Source organism: Balaenoptera acutorostrata, chromosome 5 (assembly GCF_949987535.1).
Source record: "Balaenoptera acutorostrata chromosome 5, mBalAcu1.1, whole genome shotgun sequence".
NCBI lineage: Eukaryota > Metazoa > Chordata > Mammalia > Artiodactyla > Balaenopteridae > Balaenoptera > Balaenoptera acutorostrata.
The window spans coordinates 4322155-4336110 of record NC_080068.1 but is presented as its reverse complement, the minus strand read 5'-3'; the positions used below and the strand labels follow the sequence as shown (position 1 = coordinate 4336110).

The window sequence follows — 13956 nt, the reverse complement described above, 5'->3', positions numbered from 1 at the left end:
TTTTTCTTTATTCTGCTCTGTGGTAGTTATTTCCATTACTTTTTTCTTCCAGGTCACTAATCTGTTCTTCTGCCTCAGTTATTCTGCTATTGATTCCTTCTAGAGAATGTTTAATTTCCTTAATTGTGCTGTTCATCATTGTTTGTTTGCTCCTTTGTTCTTCTAGGTCCTTGTTAAACGTTTCTTGTATTTTCTCCATTCTATTTCCAAGATTTTGGATCATCTTTGCTATCATTACTCTGAATTCTTTTTCAGGTAGACTGCCTTTTTCCTCTTCATTTGTTTGGTCTGGTTTTTACCTTGCTCCTTCATCTGCTGTGTGTTTCTCTGTCTTCTCATTTTGCTTAACTTACTGTGTTTGGGGTCTCCTTTTCACAGGCTCCAGGTTCATAGTTCCCGTTGTTTTTGGTGTCTGCTCCCAGTGGCTAAGGTTGGTTCAGTGGGTTGTGTAGGCTTCTTGGTGGAGGGGACTGTTGCCTGTGTTCTGGTGGATAAGGCTGAATCTTATCTTTCTGGTGGGCAGGACCACGTCTGGTGGTGTGTTTGGGGGTGTCTGTGCCCTTATTATGATTTTAGGCAGCCTCTCTGCTAATGGGTGGGCTTGTGTTCCTATCTTGCTAGTTGTTTGTCATAGGGTGTCCAGCACTGTAGCTTGCTGGTCGATGAGTGGAGTTGGGTCTTAGCATTGAGATGGAGATCTGTGTGAGAGCTTTTGCTGTTTGATATTATGTGGAGCCAGGAGGTCTCTGGTGGACCAATGTTTTAAACTCGGCTCTCCCACGTCAGAGGCACAGGCCTGACACCTGGACAGAGCACAAAGACTCTGACAGCGACACGTCTTTTGGGAAGTCTGAAGTCTTCTTCCACCATTCAGTAGGTGTTCTGTATGAGTTGTTCCACATGTAGATGTATTTCTTATGTATTTGTCGGGAGGAAGGTGATCTCCACGTCTTACTCCTCCGCCATCTTGAAGGTCTCCCATTACTAATTATTTTAAATGTAACTGAAATGTTTTATTAGAAAATAAAAATTCTTAGAATAGAATAAATAAACCCCAAGGATAAAACATTTATGTAACTTTTAAAACTTAGATGGTATTCAAGAAAACAGTGAAAATTTATTTTAACAATTAGTACTATGAAGTAGTCTAATTAGAGTCACTCCTAATATTATTTCATCTTTTAAAATATTTAATAATTTACAATTTCTGTCAACAGAAAGTAAAATAATAGATCTGTCAGGATTCATTTGATTAAGAGATTCATTTCCAATAAAATTTTACTTTTTATCTTATTTTTATTATTATTTTTTAATATTTTATTTTTTTTATACAGCAGGTTCATATTAGTTATCCATTTTATACATATTAGTGTATATATGTCAATCCCAATCTCCCAATTCATCCCACCACCACCACTCTTGCCCCGCTCTCCCGCCTTGGTGTCCATATGTTTGTTCTCTACCTCTGCATCTCTATTTCTGCCTTGCAAACTGGTTCATCTGTACCATTTTTCTAGATTTAATAATTACTTATCAAACATTTTAAATCACTTATTTTGATTAGTTTTGTAATCATTATAATATAATATTATCTAAATCTGGAAAAGAAATGTAGTGCCTCATAGGTTCTTTTCACAGGAAACAAACTTACTTTAAAATTGCAATATAAATACACATTAATATATGTACGTTAATTTATATACATATAAGTTCTATATAAGAATTTATGTAAGATCAGTTAAAGACATTAGATAGTTAAGATTAAGAGTATACTAACATTTAAAACTTATTATGTTTTATTATATGAGGAGATCCCAAGCAGAAAAATTGATTGAAAATTACTTAAGTTATTAGCATATAAATCTTTACAGGGAGAAGAATATAAATAAATTTAGGATAAAAGAAAAATCTAAACTTCAGAATGTTAATAATAAGCTGTCATGTTTAAACCTGAGTAGTGGTAGATATCAAATTAAACTGATATTTAGATTCCATTGGTTCTATTTTTAAAAGTGATGTAACAGTTTTATTTTTTAATGCCAACATTTACAATATTCCAAAAATTACATCCCTAGGAACTATTTAAATTGGTAATGGAAAATTTTAGATGAAGACTTCTGTAAGTTTGTAAACTTACAAATATATAAGAGAGAGCATAGATTGCAAAATTATTTCAAATGGAATGCGAGCCAAAATGATTGAAGACCTTAAATGATCTCTGAACATATACATTTCTTTCCATTCAGGATTTTATCTATGTAATTGCATAGAAAATACTAACTTCCAAGGGAAGCTGTTTCATAACTTTCCCAATGTATTTAATATTTGTCAACAAATTATTTCCTGTATATAGTGACATGTTAGAATTTAAATCAAATTTTTCTATCTCTTATAAACATGTATAGCTACTATCAAAGTTTTTCTATTACATAACCCAACATACACACACAAAATTCATTCCTGCACTTCCTTTTTCAACTCTTTAATTCATTTATCTAGTTAAATCAAACTCTTCAAGCATCACTAGGCAATCGATTTAGCAAAATTGAAATTCCATTACTTTCTACTTGAAAGCAGTGTATAGGATTTTGAGCTTTTGTAATACCAGATAAAGCTTAAATGAGGTTTTAAAACCAGATTACTTTTTGTAGGTGAAATCCTGAGCCTCTTTGAACTGGAGCTTACTATCCTCTCTACCCACATGAAAGTGTATTTAATTCAAGAAGGAAAACAGTATATTTATTAATTAAAATGTTTTATAAACTCCATGTTAATGATCAATTTACAGAAGAAAGCATTTTCAGAGAATACAGAATAAGCTATTGGCACATGAAGCATTGGTGACCTTCTAACACACTAGCAAAATGAAGTTAGGTATCCTAATTGGCTAAGATCAAACAATAACAGAAAAACCAAAGAACTAACATATCAGAAAAAGAAGATAAGTAAAACAACTTCTGAAAATAATTTCTTAGTGAACCTAAGGGTTAAAATAATACTAAGTAACACTTTAAAATTCATTTAAAATGAGGCTATAAAGAGATTCAAAGATTTAATATATGAAGAGGTTCAAAGTACAAAAAGAGATTTAAAGATTCTGGAATAGTTTAGCTTGGAAACATAATAGCACCCCAAATAACACCCACCCTTTACTATAAGACTTTATTCTCCAAAGTACTCACTTAGGAAGAAAGATGCATTCAATATGTGAACTGATTTTTTAACATGTAAGATGACAAATTAGTTCCACCTGACCTGGATCCCCAAATATGATCAACAACCATGCCAAAACCATTTTTATTAACTTCTTTAATTACCTGATATTCTACCATCAAAGGCCCCTGATACAAAGAAGAATGATACTTTATTAGAAGATAAAATGAATTATTGGTATAACTGAACTGTTGGCAAAGAATAATAGCATGTTTTGCTGTTAAAACATATCTAAATTGAGCTCAAGTCATATATCTAGATTTCTAGTTCCTACTACTGCATAACAACTTGAAATCTTAGTGGCTTAAAACAATAATAGTTATTTCATTGCTATTTCTCATGGTTCTGTTGGTTGACTGGGCTTGGCTAGGTGGTTCTTAACTTAGAGTCTACACAGCTATAGTAGGTGGTGGCACTGGTGCCACTACAGAGGCTTCTTCCCACATGTCTGGTGGTTGATACTGTCAGCTTGGATCTTTTCTGTGGTTATCAGCAACAACACCCACATGCAACCAGCAACCACTTCACAGGTTGCTTGGCTTCCTTAGAACATAATCAATATGTGTGTGCCAAAAGAACCAGAAAGAAATGACACAATGTTCCTCCTGCCATAGTCAAAATCCACCCAGATTCAAGGGTAAAGAACAAAGATCCAAACAAGATGGACTTAATTGATATTTATAGGACATTCCACCCAAAAACAACAGAATACACATTTTTCTCAAGTGCTCATGGAACATTCTCCAGGATAGATCATATCTTGGGTCACAAATCAAGCCTTGGTAAATTTAAGAAAATTGAGATCATATCAAGTATCTTTTCCGACCACAACGCTATGAGACTAGATATCAATTACAGGAAAAGATCTGTAAAAAATACAAACACATGGAGGCTACACAATACACTACTTAATAACGAAGTGATCACTGAAGAAATCAAAGGGGAAATCAAAAAATACCTAGAAACAAATAACAATGGAGACACGACGACCCAAAACCTATGGGATGCAGCAAAAGCAGTGCTAAGAGGGAAGTTTATAGCAATACAAGCCTACCTCAAGAAACAGGAAACATCTCGAATAAACAACCTAACCTTGCACCTAAAGCAATTAGAGAAAGAAGAACAAAAAACCCCCAAAGCTAGCAGAAGGAAAGAAATCATAAAGATCAGATCAGAAATAAATGAAAAAGAAATGAAGGGAACAATAGCAAAAATCAATGAAACTAAAAGCTGGTTCTTTGAGAAGATAAACAAAATTGATAAACCATTAGCCAGACTCATCAAGAGAAAAAGGGAGAAGACTCAAATCAATAGAATTAGAAATGAAAAAGGAGAAGTAACCACTGACACTGCAGAAATACAAAAGATCATGAGAGATTACTACAAGCAACTCTATGCCAATAAAATGGACAACCTGGAAGAAATGGACAGATTCTTAGAAATGCACAACCTGCCAAGACTGAACCAGGAAGAAATAGAAAATATGAACAGACCAACTAAAATTAAAAACCAATTAAAAACCTTCCCACAAACAAAAGCCCAGGACCAGATGGCTTCACAGGTGAATTCTATCAAGCATTTAGAGAAGAGCTAACACCTATCCTTCTCAAACTCTTCCAAAATATTGCAGAGGGAGGAACACTCCCAAACTCATTCTAAGAGGCCACCATCACCGTCATACCAAAACCAGACAAAGATGTCACAAAGAAAGAAAACTACAGGCCAATATCACTGATGAACATAGATGCAAAAATCCTCAACAAAATACTAGCAAACAGAATCCAACAGCACATTAAAAGGATCATACACCATGATCAAGTGGGGTTTATCCCAGGAATGCAAGGATATACGTAAATCAATCAACGTGATACACCATATTAACAAACTGAAGGAGAAAAACCATATGATCATCTCAATAGATGCAGAGAAAGCTTTCGACAAAATTCAACACCCATTTATGATAAAAGCCCTGCTGAAAGTAGGCATAGAGGGAACTTTCCTCAACACAATAAAGGCCATATATGACAAACCCACAGCCAACACTGTCCTCAATCGTGAAAAACTGAAACCATTTCCACTAAGATCAGGAACAAGGCAAGGTTGCCCACTCTCACCACTATTATTCAACATAGTTTTGGAAGTGTTAGCCACAGCAATCAGAGAAGAAAAAGAAATAAAAGGAATCCAAATCGGAAAAGAAGAAGTAAAGCTGTCACTGTTTGCAGATGACATGATACTATACATAGCGAATCCTAAAGATGCTACCAGAAAACTACTAGAGCTAATCAATGAATTTGGTAAAGTAGCAGGATACAAAATTAATGAACAGAAATCTCTTGCATTTCTATACACTAATGATGAAAAATCTGAAAGTGAAATTAAGAAAACACTCCCGTTTACCATTGCAACAATAAGAATAAAATATCTAGGAATAAACCTACCTAAGGAGACAAAAGACCTGTATGCAGAAAATTATAAGACACTGATGAAAGAAATTAAAGATGATACAAATAGATGGAGAGATATACCATGTTCTTGGACTGGAAGAATCAACATTGTGAAAATGACTCTACTACCCAAAGCAATCTACAGATTCAATGCAATCCCTATCAAACTACCACTGGCATTTTTCACAGAACTAGAACAAAAAATTTCACAATTTGTATGGAAACACGAAAGAACCCGAATAGCCAAAACAATCTTGAGAATGAAAAATGGAGCTGGGGGAATCAGGCTCCCTGACTTCAGACTATATTACAAAGCTACAGTAATCAAGACAGTTTGGTACTGGCACGAAAACAGAAATATAGATCAATGGAACAGGATAGAAAGCCCAGAGATAAACCCACACACATATGGTCACCTTATCTTTGATAAAGGAAGCAAGCATATACAGTGGAGAAAAGACAGCCTCTTCAATAAGTGGTGCTGGGAAAATTGGACAGGTACATGTAAAAGTATGAAATTAGAACATTCCCTGACACCATGCTCAAAAATAAACTCAAAATGGATTAAAGACCTAAGTGTAAGGGCAGACACTATCAAACTCTTAGAGGAAAATATAGGCAGAACACTCTATGACATACATCACAGCAAGATTCTTTTTGACCCAGCTCCTAGAGAAATAGAAATAAAAACACAAATAAACAAATGAGACCTAATGTAACTTAAAAGCTTTTGCACAGCAAAAGAAACCATAAACAAGACCAAAAGACAACCCTCAGAATGGGAGAAAATATTTGCAAATGAAGCAACTGACAAAGGATTAATCTCCAAGATTTACAAGCAGCTCATGCAGCTCAATAACAAAAAAACAAACAACCCAATCCAAAAATGGGCAGAAGACCTAAATAGGCATTTCTCCAAAGAAGATATACAGATTGCCAACAGACACTTGAAAGAATGCTCAACATCATTAATCATTAGAGAAATGCAAATCAAAACTACAGTGAGATATCATCTCACACCGGTCAGAATGGCCATCATCAAAAAATCTAGAAACAATAAATGCTGGAGAGGGTGTGGAGGAAAGGGAACACTCTTGCGCTGTTGGTGCGAATGTAAATGGATACAGCCACTATGGAGAACAGTATGGAGGTTCCTTAAAAAACTACAAATAGAACTACCATACGACCCAGCAATCCCACTACTGGGCATATACCCTGAGAAAACCATAGTTCAAAAAGAGTCATGTACCAAAATGTTCATTGCAGCTCTATTTACAATAGCCAGGACATGGAAGCAACCTAAGTGTCCATCAACAGATGAATGGATAAAGAAGAAATGGCACATATATACAATGGAATATTACTCAGCCATAAAAAGAAATGAAATGGAGGTATTTGTAATGAGGTGGATGGAGTTAGAGTCTGTCATACAGAGTGAAGTAAGTCAGAAAGAGAAAAACAAATACAGTATGCTAACACATATATATGGAATCTAAGGGAAAAAAAAAAAAAGGCCATGAAGAACCTAGTGGCAAGACGGGAATAAAGACACAGACCTACTAGAGAATGGACTTGAGGATATGGGGAGGGAGAGGGGTGAGATGTGACAGGGTGAGAGAGTGTCATGGACATATATACACTACCAAATGTAAAATAGATAGCTAGTGGGAAGCAGCCCCATAGCACAGGGAGATCAGCTCGGTGCTTTGTGACCACCTAGAGGGTTGGGATGGGGAGGGTGGGAGGGAGGGAGATGCAAGAGGGAAGAGATATGGGGACATATGTATATGTATAACTGATTCCCTTTGTTATAAAGCAGAAACTAACACACCATTGTAAAGCAATTATACTTCAATAAAGATGTTTTAAAAAAAAAAAGAACAAAGATCCCCACCTCTTGCTGGGATCAGTATTAAAGAATTCAGGGGCTACATTATAGATCAGTCATGATTTACACACTGACAACAAGTTATTCACATTTTTCCTAACTAAAACATTGAGAAATCCAGATGATATAAAACTTAATTGTCACCTTATATGATGCAAAATCAATTAATATATTTGATGATCCTTCTTTCCACAGCAAGCATTTTGGTCCTCAGAAAAGGGAGGTGCTTAGTCAATTAAATTCCTATAATACTACCAGACTGAATTATCCCATAAGACTCAAAATAAAGTTCAATATTTAACCCCTTTCTAAGACTTGTCAAATGTCTCATCAGACGGGGCTGTAGGTTCAAAATCATGCCATCTAGGTCAAATCAAGTTGAGATGAGGCTCTTGGTTTGTTTTGGAGGGGAAATAGCTTCTCTGATAAGATTTTTCTCAACTTGAAAGTCTCCACTAAAAAAAACAAGTTAGCTGCCCTACATAAATCCCATAAGCAAGTGTTAAGGCATTATAGCAATAGACACTCTGTTCAAAAAGAGGAAACCAGACTGCATGGGATAGTCCCATGGACTGGCTGGGCACACGTTGCCAGGTCTTGGGTACAGCCTGGTTCTGCTTCCTGGGAGTGATTCTCCACGGATCGTGACTCCATTTTCTGAGTTCCTGATGCAACACTCTGAGTCATCTATCCTTTCTCCATGAGAAAACAGGTTGAACTGAGTAGTCTCAGCCTACTCTCTTTCTGAAACATTGAGGGTCCGAAGGCAGTTTAATTTTATATTCTTTTTCTGTGCTTCCAAGAGAAACAATATCCTAACAACTTTGTGGGTTTTCTATAAATTTTACAGAAGTTCATTCCTTTAAACAAAATGTTCAATGATAACTAACTACCAGACATGTCCTTCTGGACCTTTAGCTCTCAATGAAACTGCTATTGGACAACAGCCTTGAGATTCTTAGAAGCCCTATTGTTTACTAAGAGGATTTGCACCACGTGCCTTTAAGATTCATAAAAGGTCTTTTATCTTTCCAAAAGTTTCATTGAGGCACCATTCTATATTTCTTTGAAGTCTTCACAAAGTACTTTATGGTCTTGCTCTAGATATGACCTTGGCATGGAAGCTTTTTATTCCTTTTGTTCTTGGAGAATTTTTGCCATCTGGAAAGGAATGAGAAAAAGAATTGTATTTTTAATTTAGGAGGTTCTATCTCTTTTTTAGATTTTTTTCTAACTTTATTATATAGTTCCTTTTATTCTCACCTCTCTATTCTCACATTTAATGTATTCAACTAGAAAAAGTCATGTGGTATGTTTAATATTCTGCCTGGATAATATTTTCATTAGACTTTCAAGGTCCTTAGGTACATTTCCTATTTTCCATGTTATCATACTTGACAGTGTCCACCAAACTTTCTTCCAAATGAAGTCCTCCTTCTTCTGGCTTCTCAAAACATTTCATCACTTTCCTTTGAGCCGCCATGCCCTCCTGATCCCTTTAAACTTCTGCTTATCCTCTCCTCACGGCCCTTTAAGCTTTCACTAAAACACTCTTTAACACCCTTCCAGCTGTTCTCTTGTTCCAAAGCCAGTTACACACGTTGCAAGTTTTTGTTACAGCACTTTCAAGTACAAAAATTGGTTCAGTTACTATTGCTGTGTAACAAGTTACCCCAAGAAGTAATGATATAAAAGACATTTACCATTTTATTATAACTATTTGTTTCTAAGTATTGACTGTGCTCAGCTAGGTGACCCTCACCCAGGGTCTCAAACGCTTTTATGGTGAGATGGAGGCTGAGGTTGGCATTATCACAAAGGCTTCTTCCTTTATTTATCCTGCAGGTGGTGATGGCTGTCATCTGGAACTGCATCCGGTGCTGTTGACTGGAACATCTCCACGTGGCTTCTTCATGTGGTTACTAGGTTTTCTCAGAGGCTGGTGACTGTATGTTAGTGTAAACCCCCCAAGACAATTAAATAGAAGCTCTATTCTATATAGCCTCAGAGGTACTTAGTGTCTCCTCCTCCGTAGTCAAAAGTCATTCAGATTCAAAAGGAGAAAACACAGATTCTGCCTTTTGATGGGAGGAGTGCAGAAGAATTTGGGGCATTTGAAAAAATAACACCACAATGGGAAAATAATAAGGTAAAATCTACCAGCAAACCCTAACATAGTCCCTCAGTCCCTTTCCATAAAATAAAGAGATTCTTTGTTTGCTGGAAAAGTAAACTTCAGAAAATTTGATTTTTGAAATGATTTTCAAAAAAAAAAAAAAAAAATGTACTTCTGGGGAATTCCCTGGCAGTCCAGTGGTTAGGACTTGGCGCTCTCACTGCTGGGGCCCTGGGTTCTATACCTGGTAGGGAATTAAAATCCCACAAGCCACCCAGAGAGGCAAAAAAAAAAAAAAAGTACCTCTGTTAATAGTGGTTACTCTCAGTGAAGATGTAGTTACTGAGTTACTGGAAAGGTACATGCAAGGAGTTTCTGAGATGCTAGTAATGTTTTGTTTCTTGATCTAGATGCTGATTAAAGAGGTACATTCACTTTATGAGAGGACATTCAGTTTATGTATATATCTGTGCCCATTTATATACAGATACAATATTTCAGCATAATATTGCATTTGAAGAGTATGTAAACAGGGTTCCATATGTAAAGAGCTTGGAAGTTGCCACTCCATCATAATAACAAGTAAAAGCTAAACAGACTGAAAAATCAACAACTGTTCTTGGATCTGTTAGAAAGGGGAGGGTGAAGGGAAAACCAATGCCTGTAAGATTGGAGAGACAGGCCAAGACAGGGAATCCCAGCTTACTAGAGCAGAGAAGCACAAGCAGAAACTGTCATGGGAACCAGTGCCGGGGTAGGAAAACCTGTATTGCAATTAACCAATTGCTAGAAGCAAAGTGCAGACACTTCTGAGTTAAAATCTCCAAGGGGGAGTTGTGGGACTTCCACAATATTGTGAGATTTACCTCAAGGATCTTGACCAGATTCCCACAGTAAATATAGGAGAAAAGTGTCCTCATACTTCCAATGAAGGAGGGAAAAAGAAGCTATTTAGAAATATATTAGAGCATTCTGTTTTGTTTTGTTTTTTTATTTTATTGAAGTACAGTTGATTTACAATGGTATATTAATTTCTGCTGTACAGCAAAGTGACTCAGTTATACATATATATATTCTTTTTCATATTCTGTTCCAGTATGGTGTATCACAAGAGCATGCTGGTTTTTTTTTTTTTTTTTCATTTTTGCTGTGTTGGGTCTTCGTTTCTGTGTGAGGGCTTTCTCTAGTTGTGGCAAGCGGGGGCCACTCTTCATCGCGGTGCATGGGCCTCTCACTATCGCGGCCTCTTTTGTTGCGGAGCACAGGCTCCAGACGCACAGGCTCAGTAGTTGTGGCCACGGGCTTACTTGCGCCGCGGCATGTGGGATCTTCCCAGACCAGGGCTTGAACCCGTGTCCCCTGCATCGGCAGGTGGATTCTCAACCACTGCGCCACCAAGGAAGCCCCCCGAGCATGCTGTTCTTAATACCTCCTTTCAGCACAAGCTAGCTAACCAAACCCTAACCGGTTGGGGTATTATTGGAACATAACAGACCTGGAAAAAGGGAAATACCCAACTCCAGCTTGTTCTAGCTATCCTGTCCTAACTAAGGAGGGGAAGGACTGAGGAGCATTTGTGAAGTTCACAGTCAAGAAGCACAGGCCCACTAAAAGGAGATCTAATTACAGAACTATAGAACAAACACATCCCTCCCCCAGACCTTGCTGCCACATTACTAAAGGCCTATTTACAGCAGTTCCTTTTACCCAGTCTACCATGCTTGACAATCCAAAGAGAATTACAAGGCAAACAAAAGGCCAAAAGCATCATGTGAAGAGAAAGAGCAAGCATCAGAACCAGACATGATAGGGATTTTGGAATCACCAGTTAAAGAATTTAAAACAACTTTGAGTACTATGCTAAGGGTTCTAGTGGATAAAAAAGGCAGTGTGCAAGAACAGATGTGTGATGTAGGTAGGAAGATGGAAATCCTAAAAATAAATAAATAAATAAACACTGGAGACCAAAAACACTGCAACAAAAATAAGGAATGCCTCTGATGGGCTTATGAGTGGACTGGGCACAGCCAAGAAAAGATCCTCTGAGTCTGAGGAGCCTCCACAATTGAAAAGAGAAGAAATGACTAAAAAAAGAAAAAAAAAAAATATATATATATATACACATATTTCCAAGGACTGTGAGACAACTAAAAATGGTGTAAAATACCCATAATGGGAATACCAGAAAGAGAAGAGAGAGAAAGGAAAAGAAAAATATTTGAAACAATAATGACTGAAAATTTCTCTCTTTCAACATCATAGTGGAACTACTGGCTAATGCAACAAGACAAAGAAATATAATAAACAGTATACAGACTGGGAAGTAAGGAATAAATCCGTCTTTGTTCACAAATGATACGGTCGTCTATGTGGAAAATCCAAAAGAATCCACACAAAAACTGCTGGAACTAATAAGCAATTAAAGTAAGGTTACATGATACAAGGTTAAGTTACAGAAGTTAATTACCTTCCTATATACCAACAATGAACAAGTGAAGTTTGAAATTAAAAGTAAAATTGCATTTACATTAATATCCACCCCAAAAATACTTAGGTGTAAATTTTTTTAATATGTACAAGATCTATATGAGGAAAAGTATTAAACTCTTGATGAAAGAAGATCTAGATAAATAGCAATATATTTCATGTTCACAGATAAGATGACTCATTATTACTAAGGTTTCAGTTCTTACCAACTTGATCTATATAGACAAAACAATCCCAAACAAAGCCTCAGCAAGTTATTTTGTGGATATTAAGGAACTGATTATCAAGGTAATATGGAGAAGCAAAAAACACCTACAGTAGCTGATACAATACTGAAGAGGAAGAACAAAGTTGAAGGACTGACCCTATCTGACTTCAAGACTTACTATAGTAATCAAGACAGTGTGGTAATAGCAAAATGATAGACAAATAGATCAACAGAAGAGAATATAGACCTCAGAAGTACATCCACATAAATATATTCAAATGATCTTTAACAAAGGAATAAAGGCAATGCAATGGAGAAAAGATAATCTTTTCAAAAAATGGTACTTGAAAACCTGGACATCCACATGCAGAAAAAAAAAAAAAATCTATACAAACATCTTACAACCTTCACAAAATTAACTCAAAATGGATCACAGACCTAAATGTAAAGCTCAAAACTATAAAACTCCTAACAGATAACTTAGGAGAAAACCTAGACGACTTTGGGTATGGAGATGCCTTTTTAGATGCAATACCAAAGACACGATGTATGAAAGAAATAATTGATAAGCTGGAATTAATTAAAATTTAAAACTTCTGCTCTGTGATAAACAATGTCAAGAGAATGACAAGTCAAGCCACAGACTGGGAGATATTTGCAAAAGACACATCTGATAAAGAACTGTTGTTCAAAATATACAAAGAACTTTTACACTTAACAAGAAGAAAACAAATCACACAACTAAAGTAGGACAAAGATGTCAACAGACACTTCATCAAAAAAGATACATACGTGGCTAATAAGCATAGGGAGAGGTGCTCCACATGATATGTCATTAGGGAAATGAAAATTAAAAAGGTGAGATATCACTACACACCTATTAGATTGGCCAAAATCTGGAACACTGACAACACCAAATGCTAGCAAGGATGTGGAGCAACAGGAACTCTCATTCATTGCTGGTGGGAATGCAGAATGGTACAGCCACTTTGGAAAACAATTTGGCAATTTTCTACAAAATTAAAAAATCTCTTGCCATGTAATCCTGCCATTATGCTCCTTGATATTTATCCAAAAGAGCTGAAAACTTATGTCCACACAAAAACCTGCATACAGATGTTGATAGAAGTTTTATTCACACAAAAACTTGGAGTTAACTAAGATGCCCTTCAATAGGTGAATGAATCAATAAACCATGGTACATCCAGACAATGGACTACTGTTCATCACAAAAAAATGAACAAGTTTTGAAAAGATATGGATCGGCCTGCATGCATATTAGTAAATGAAAGAAGCCAATCTGAAAAGACTACATACTTTATGATTCCAACTATATGACATTCTGGAAAAACCAAAATTGAGACAGTAAAAAGATCAGTGGTTGCTAGGGTTTAGGTGCAGGAAGAAAGATGACTAGGGGAGTACAGAGCATTTTAGAGCAGTGGAAACACTGTATGATGTTGGAATCATAGCTACATGTCATCATACATTTGTGCTAACTCCTAGGATGTACCACCCCAAGAACGAACCTGAAGGTAAACTTTGACCTTGGGATAATAATGATGTGTCAATGTAGGTTCATCAGTTGTAACAAATG

General features: G+C 36.2%; 1 long non-coding RNA gene across 2 annotated transcripts in view; it reads left to right on the top strand.

The window, feature by feature from the left end:
* Nucleotides 1-10180, top strand: part of LOC103012238 (uncharacterized) — a 34028-nt gene extending 23848 nt beyond the window's left edge. For both annotated transcript variants that reach the window (XR_451169.2, XR_451170.3), the window contains one exon: nucleotides 9394-10180. This is a non-coding gene — a long non-coding RNA (uncharacterized LOC103012238). The remainder of the gene's footprint in view (nucleotides 1-9393) is intronic.
* Nucleotides 10181-13956: the final 3776 nt, after the last annotated feature.